The sequence below is a fragment of the Danio rerio genome, chromosome 16 (genome assembly GCF_052040795.2).
Source record: "Danio rerio strain M-AB ecotype USA chromosome 16, GRCz13ab, whole genome shotgun sequence".
In the NCBI taxonomy this organism is placed as follows: Eukaryota; Metazoa; Chordata; class Actinopteri; order Cypriniformes; family Danionidae; genus Danio; species Danio rerio.
The window spans coordinates 56,087,501-56,096,337 of NC_141036.1; the positions used below are offsets into that span (position 1 = coordinate 56,087,501).

The following is an 8,837-nucleotide window of genomic DNA, read 5'->3' on the forward strand; positions in this document are numbered from 1 at the left end:
CACAATATACAGCTAAAACTAGCACAACACACACATTACAGTCAATAACACACAAAATACACAGCTAAAACTGTCACAAAACACACATTACAGTCAATAACACACACAATATACAGCTAAAACTAGCACAACACACACATTACAGTCAATAACACACAAAATACACAGCTAAAACTGTCACAAAACACACATTACAGTCAATAACACACAATATACAGCTAAAACTGTCGCAACACGCACTTTACAGTCAATAACAAACACAATACACAGCTAAACATGTCACAACACACACATTACAGTCAATAACACACACAATACACAGCTAAAACTGTCACAAAACACACATTACAGTCAATAATACACACAATACACAGCTAAAACTGTCACAAAACACACATTACAGTCAATAATACACACAATATACAGCAAAAACTGTCACAAAACACACATTACAGTCAATAATACACACAATGTACAGCTAAAACTGACAACACACACATTACGGTCAATAACACACACAATATACAGCTAAAACTAGCACAACACACACATTACAGTCAATAACACACAAAATACACAGCTAAAACTGTCACAAAACACACATTACAGTCAATAACACACACAATATACAGCTAAAACTAGCAAAACACACACATTACAGTCAATAACACACAAAATACACAGCTAAAACTGTCACAAAACACACATTACAGTCAATAACACACACAATATACAGCTAAAACTAGCACAAACACACATTACAGTCAATACACACAATATACAGCTAAAACTGTCACAAACACACATTAGTCGATAACACACACAATATACCGCTAAAACTGCCACAAACACACATTACAGTCAATAATACACACAATACACAGCTAAAACTGCCACAAACACACATTACAGTCAATAACACACACAATTCACAGCTAAAACTGCCACAAACACACATTACAGTCAATAACACACACAATATACTGTATACAGGTATTTTTAAGGTTTGAAACCACTTGAGGATGAATAAATAATGAGTATGTTTAAATTATAGGGTGAACTGTCTCTTTAAATGCCATGACAAGTTCATCTACACAGATCCTAAGCGTGCTTTCATTTAACCATCTATTTCCAACACACTTTTTCCCCTCTCACTTTAATTCCTCATACAGTATGTGCACTACCTGTTGTACATGCGCTTGTGTGTGTTTTCCCAGTCCACATCACAGTTTACACAAGCAAAACAGCTTCATTCATTCACATACCCACACACACATCTGAGTGACATCATTCACTTCTCATTCTCAGGGAGAAATCATCCACTGTTCTGTCATTACACATTGCCAAAACAATACACATAATGCAATAGCAGTACACACAAACAGCAAAACAGACAACACACTGGCCACGCATAATCTACAGATTCAAAAGTCACAGCTGCAAAAAAAATTAGGAGTGCTGATCATCACAATAACTTTACATGTGCGTACAGAACAGGACTCGCTCCTGAAAATGTACTGATTGATAAGTTTTACAATCCCACCATAACTTAGAAGAGTTGTCATGTTATATGTAATGTTATATTGCAGTTTTTTTACAATGGCTATGACAGTTTTTTCAATACATTTAACAAGTTTGCTAAACTCTTAACGCAGCAACACACCTAAAACACACAATTGGCAAAACAGTTAATTTCATGCTCAAAATCACACATTATAAACTAAACCTCTAAACTACTTTTCAAAATACAATAATAAACGAACACACTACACCATGTCTAACATATTTAGAGTTCTGTATTTTGTATTTTGTCGTCCATTGTGTAATGATTAATTGAAAGAGCTCATATACTTGTTTGCAAGTTGTGTTGTTTGAAGGTAAAACTAGCTTTTGCTGCATATTTTACAGTTTTTTACAATGGCTATGACAGTTTTTTCAATACATTTAACAAGTTTGCTAAACTCTTAACGCAGGAACACACCTAAAACACGCAATTGGCAAAAGAGTTAATTTCATGCTCAAAATCACACATTGTAAACTAAACCTCTAAACTACTTTTCAAAATACAATACAGTTTTTCTTGTTTGCTTTGATGCAGCCGTCAACTGAAACTCCACATTTTCAAAACAGTTAACACACAGACCTAAACAGCGGCACTCATGGTCAAAATGAAACATTATGCTTGCAAAATGCACATTCCGTGTCAAAACATTTAAAATATGCAACAAAAGCTAGTTTTACCTTCAAACAACACAACTTGCAAACAAGTATATGAGCTCTTTCAATTATTCATTAGACAATGGACAACAAAAAACAAAATACAGATCTCAGTGTGAATTCTATTTGGGCTGTCAAATTGGCCTTTTTGCAAAGAATTGGATCAAGAATAAGAAATGCTTTGATTAAACTTATATTGAATTCATGACATTTTTCAAACTGTGGCTGAAAACTAAAATACCGTAAAAAAAATAAAAAATAAAAATAAAATTTAAAAAGAAAAAAGTAGCAGAAAGAAGCAGAAAAAAGAAAAAAAACTAATAAAATATTGTAAATATTAGAGAAAACACATGTAAACCAATATACAGTCAAATATATTGGGAGTATAGGACATAGCCACTATTGACCTCCTCCATCCATGCTGGCACAGAACAACACAGACCTTCCACCATTTTAATGTTTGCAGACTGATAGCTAAGTGGAGATTTGTGTGAAGGAGTGTCAAATCGGTGCTTCATTGAATTCATACTGAACTTGGTGGTTTCTAATGGTTAGGAATAGATGGTTTCTGTTTGGTTACCATAGCTAAAACAATGAAGTTTGGACTGCTTGAATGACATCCGTGTTAACTGTTTTGAAAAATGGTGCGGAAAATGTGTCAACCCAATGAGAAAGGGTTTACACATTTGCAAGACCGGTCTTCTGCTCTGCTGGGATAGTGATAATAAATATGAAGTGGAACTTAGTTTCTTTAACCAGGTCAAAGCAAACAAGAAAAACTGTAATAAACTAACACAATACACCATGTTTAACAAAACACTGCAAACATGTTCCAAAATGACTTACAGTTTTTTACAATGGCTATGACACTTTTTTCAATACATTTAACAAGTTTCCTAAACTCTTAACACGGTTAGCACAACATCCGTCTTCGTGGGCTATACAATTAACAATTAGGTTTTTAGCCTCCTTGGTAGAGCACCCGACTCCCATGCGGAAGGTCGACAGTTCGAAACCAGCTTGGAGCGGGTTGGGTGGTGTAGAGAAGGCGGGGTTACATATGCAATATAGGCTCTTTCTAAAAATGTAGCGGTATTGACCTCATTCTAAAAAGCAGAAGTGCGCCTGTTTTCGAGGTTGTTTTAGAACTTCCGATTCAGTCGCCTATGGGAGAAATGACTAGGAATAATAAACGGCAGAAAACGGTCAAACTTGCTCTACAAACAAACTATACATGACTACATGACCAATAGAATACAGTTTTTCTTGATTGCTTTGACCTGGTTAAAAAAACTAGGTTCCACTTCATTTTTATTATCACTATCCCAGCAGAGCAGAAGACAGGTCCTGCAAATGTGTGAACCCTTTCTCATTGGGTTAACACATTTTCCCCACCATTTTCAAAAGAATCCAAACTCCATTGTTTTAGCTATGGTAGCCAAACAGAAACCATCTATTCCTTACTATTAGAAACTACCAAGATCAGTATGACTTCACTGAAGCACCGGTTTGACACTACTTCACACAAATCTTCAATTAGCAATCAGTCTGCAAACCTTATAAAAACGGTGGAAGGTCTGTGTTGTTCTGTGCCAGCATGGATGGAGGTCAATAGTGGCTATGTCCTATACTCCCAATAGATCTGACTGTATATTTGGTTTACATGTGTTTTCTCTAATATTTACAGTATTTCATCACTTTTGTCAATTTTTATTTTCATTTTTTTAACATTATTTCAGTTTTTAATGTCTAAAAATGAATGGAAGTGAATGAGACCGGAAGTCGAGTCAAAAAGATTCAAATGGCTGCGCCTGCTCGTCAGCGAAGAATAAGGTGAATATACGTTTCTGGAGATCATAAATTACAGTTTTTTACAATTGCTATGACACTTTTATCAATACATTTAACAAGTTTCCTAAACTCTTAACACAATTAGCACAACATCCGTCTTCGTGGGGTATACAATTAACACATTTCTTGTTTTTTTGACACAAAATGCATCCAGTTAACACAAATTTAAAATGCTTTAACTTCTTTTACACACAAGCACAACCAAAACCAAAACAATGTAATTTTACAGTCAAATTTACAAATGCTTTAACACAGTATGTCAGAACAGATAACACCATGTTCTAAACAGAAATTATATAGGATAAAGTCAAAGTGAACAGCTGTTCTAATTGTGAATTAAAACACAAGTTTATTCCCTGTATTTTATTCAATTGCCAATAAGAAACAGCATATTGCAGTTATATAAATAAATATATATATATATATATATATATATATATATATATATATATATATATATATATATATATATATATAAAAATATATATATATATATATATATATATATATATATATATATATATATATATATAACTGCAATATGAGTCTCTCTCATATATATATATATATATATATATATATATATATATATATATATATATATATATATATATATATATATATATATATATATATATATATAGAAAACACACTCATGTCTTGTTTAGGTTTTTCCAATCACATGATCATATGTTCTAATAGAGGACTCTTGAGGTTTTTGAAAGGAACAGTGAGCGCATCAAAGAACTCTGTCACCAATACGTCCATGTAAGATTATGCAATACAGTCATTACTGTACTATACACAGTGTGTTTTGCAGTAAACTACTCTTTAAACCTGGAGTTCATTAGTACATACAGTACATATACAGTACAGCATTTGCATACACTGTGTCTAATTACTTTCAGAGAGTCATGAAGTTAGAGGCCAATCAAGTATGAAATTTTCAATGTTGACAAGGCTGGGTATGTCGCCGTAGGAAAAACATAATAGGCCAAAGGGCCGCAGTTTCCGTGCCGGGCCACAGAAGATATCAAGTATAATGTGGATGAGAACATATGGCAAAAGACCGGGCAGAATAGAAGATTACTTTGTTATTTTATTATTATTGTGGTGTTTTTTCTGTTTGCAGTGATGTCCTTCTGCAATAAAAGTCTGTACTGCAGAAATTCTGTGTCTGTATTTTTTTTTACATAAACTGTAAATTTTATGAAGCAATTTTTTTTCTTCGTTTTGTATAGAATTTTTGCCGTAAAAGAAAGAAAATGCATGCATTTACTTAACCCAATGAAACAAAACTGTAATGAGACTTCAAATATAAGGGCAGAGCTGACACATAAACTAATGGAGTTTCTGTAATGTTAGCTGATGATAGTGTTTTTATTGTCAGTGTGTTCTGATTGACTGAATGTTTCTGTTGGAAGAGAACATGTGTTTGTGTTTTGAACAATAATTTCATTTTGAAACATGTTTGCAGTGTTTTGTTAGACATGGTGTAGTGTGTTCGTTTATTATTGTATTTTGAAAAGTAGTTTAGAGGTTTAGTTTACAATGTGTGATTTTGAGCATAAAATTAACTGTTTTGCCAATTGTGTATTTTAGGTGTGTTGCTGCGTTAAGAGTTTAGAAAACTTGTTAAATGTATTGAAAAAAGTGTCATAGCCATTGTAAAAAAAACTGTAAGTAGCCAGAGCTACGTATGGCTGCATTTCGTCTTTAAAACTAACGCTTTAGGGTGGTATGACGCTGGTCCTTGTCACGCTTAGCAGCTGCCCGCTTACCTCCGTATGGACGGCTTTACCGCTGCAACCAGTTAGTCTCGTTAGCTCGCTATGTACGTCGGCGGACTTGAGACGCAACAAGGAGTTGACCACTATGACAGGGTTCGGGAACGGTGAAGAACGGTTGCAGAAAGCAGGTAAAGCAAAAACAAAAGACAAAACATAAAATAAAAAAGTTAATAACAGGGTGAGAATGTGGTAAAATCTGAAAACGTGGTAAAAATCAGACGAGAGCTTTTCTTTTTCTGGATTGCATTTGAAAAATGTTGGTTGGGTTTAGGGAAGTGGGTGGGCGGGTCAATCACTACAATTGGTTAGGTTTAGGGAGGGAGGTGGGTGGGTCAGCTGATCGATCAGTCAGTCAGTCACACATCGGCCTCCGGTGGAAGTATGTGAGAACAGGCGGCGCGAATGGCACTAGCGAGAGAAATTTGAGATCTGAAAAAGCGTATACTGTGGCCTCTTGTGGATTCATAAAAAGAAAAACTCCAGAAATGTATATAGAGGTACGTTTTCAGAAAGAGCCTGCGTTGGTTATTTGTTATGCTATATGTTATGCTGTATGTTAAGTTGTTAAAGGTTATGCTATACATGTTATATGTGGTGCTATATTTTATGGTATATGTTATATGCAGGGCCTGACAGAATCTGTGGACATTTTTTTCTATTTCTGCTCAGAATTTTGTAAAAAAAAAAGAAAAGAAAAAAAATTATCTGGGAATTAATGTGAAATGATTTTGTGAATACTGTATATTAAAAAAAAAAAAAAAAAAAAACTTAAAACGGGAAATAATACCAATAAAAATACTTTTATTGAAGGTTTACATTGCAAATCCAAGATACACTTGTTTGGTAAACAAGACCAGCCACTAATGTAAGATATCTAGTAAAAAAATACTTTACAAAATGTTTTGTAAATAAATCATATAAACATTTGAATATTAGTCAATAATATTACTGGAATTTAAAATATAAAACACATAAATATAATAAAATATAATAATTTGGCGCATTTGAACAAAGACAGTTTTATTAAACTACACTATATTCATTAAAAAAAGATTTTGCTTATTGAATGTCTTTAGGAATAGAAAGATAAAACATATAGAAATGCAAATTAAATCGCAAACTTCAACATTTCAACTAATTTTGTTTTATGTTTCTCTTGCTTTTTCTGTTAATTAAAATTATATTTCATATTTTTTCCCAAGATAATAATTTGGGTGTTCTAATGTTTAGATTATTAGTCCTGTTGGATTATTTCCAGTTTTGGCTTTTCGTACTGACTAATGTATATGCACAAATATACTATTGTAAATCATCCTAAGGAAAATATGAATTTAAAAGAGAGATCTGTGAGTGGCGTACTCATTTATGCTGAGCACTGTACTGTTTATGTATAAGATATATTTGATTTTATCTCTGGATGAATTAAATCCCACATTACTGATGCACATCGCTGTGAGACTCACTTGTTAAATGCAAAAACAACGCTTTTCGTTTCACCTTAAGCGATAAGTTTTGCACGTATCGCACGCACTATAACACCACTAATGGTTATGATTATAAACTTCCTGCAGATTAAATCTGTGCAAACACTCTACTTTTGCAGAACTTGTGTGATGTGCAAAACACTAATCATACAAAAGTGTACGGTTGCACAACATTGCAATTTATATCTTTTATTTATATTGGGTTTCGGTAACCAAGCATGACTAATTTACTTCAGAAAAATATCTGATTCAGTATCTGCAGTCATTCACATGTTTTAGGATTGTAATGAAACATTTTTTAAAATTTGTAGTACAATTTAACCCTCTACTGCACAGGTGTCAAACAAGTTCCAAAAGGGCCGCAGCTCTGCACAGTTTAGTTCAAACCCTAATTAAACACACCTGATCAAACTAATTGAGTCCTTCAGGCTTGTTTGAAACCTACAGGTAAGTGTGTTGGAGCAGGGTTGGAACTAAACTGTGCAGGGCTTCGGCCCTCCAGGAATTGAGTTTGACAAACCGCTCTACTGCACGGCATAACCATATGGCAACATGATACTTATGTTAATTTCCCTGCCGGATAAGTTGGCGGTTCATTCCACTGTGGCAACCACAGATTAATAAAGGGACTAAGCCGAAAAGAAAAAGAATGAATAAATGAATATATTATGCTAATTATAATAAATCTATAATATATTATACTCCGTATAATAAACCTATAATACATTATACTACTCAAATAAAGCTATAATAATGGGTATAATGCATAATAAAAACATTTGCATTGCAAACAAAGTGAATTTTTACAAAAGCTTTAATAAATCTTTGATTGCATCCTTTTACATGTAAAATTTCAAGAGTTTACATATAATTTGTTGAGGTTTTCTCTCTAAAAAATCCAACAGACTCTTGACATTTATTCAGAAAAGGTCACTAAGGTGAAGCGGTCAGTCTGAGGTGTGGTGTTTTTTCTTACCTGAAGTCTTCAGGATAAATGAAGCTGCTCAAGTATTGACCTTCCCAGAGGAAAAGAGAGAGAAAGTGTATCCCGCAGTGAGCCGAACGTCAAAAAGGATCCGCCAGGCCCACTTCCAAAAAGTTATGCCCTCTGCTTTTTCTGTCGATGGTGGCAAAATCCTTTAGAGCGAGCCACACAGAACAAATGCACTTGAGCTTGATGGTGTCGGAGGCACGCGCGGACGCTCGTCCTGACGCTCTCTTTGTTGTTGCATTGGCCGTTCTGGAACTGTGATGTGCAGAGGCTTGCAGTACTGCGCCGGTCAATGCAACATGCTGAAGCGCACACTTTCATTCAGGCCTGCTCTCCGGATCCAGCGTGACACTCCGGCGAACGCAACCATGATGATGATGATGATGAAGTTTGTGCACTTTTTCACTCACATCACATCACATGTCCGTGACTCTATGTCTGACAATGCAATGACACTGATGGGATGAACAGCTTGGAAAAAAGACAACAGTGCATAAGTTAAAG

The 8,837-nt window shown here is 34.4% G+C and overlaps 2 protein-coding genes across 5 annotated transcripts in view; both read right to left on the reverse strand.

The window, feature by feature from the left end:
* etfb (electron transfer flavoprotein subunit beta) overlaps positions 1-8,837 on the reverse strand; it is a 458,646-nt gene that overhangs the window by 411,849 nt on the left and 37,960 nt on the right. The gene's annotated exons all lie outside the window — the stretch shown is intronic.
* lim2.5 (lens intrinsic membrane protein 2.5) overlaps positions 1-8,837 on the reverse strand; it is a 425,704-nt gene that overhangs the window by 14,258 nt on the left and 402,609 nt on the right. Inside the window, exons 2-4 of one of the 4 annotated variants that reach the window (XM_087285702.1) lie at positions 3,014-3,113; positions 527-1,766; positions 1-116 (exon numbers count right to left, since the gene is read on the reverse strand). The exon at positions 1-116 is cut by the window's left edge and continues 1,385 nt beyond it. The gene's annotated coding sequence lies outside the window, so the exon portion shown is untranslated. Of the gene's footprint in view, positions 1,767-3,013; positions 3,114-5,849; positions 5,942-8,318; positions 8,416-8,837 lie in introns of those variants that run through there. The other 3 variants (XM_087285704.2, NM_001013522.1, XM_087285701.1) reach the window with 3 other exon arrangements.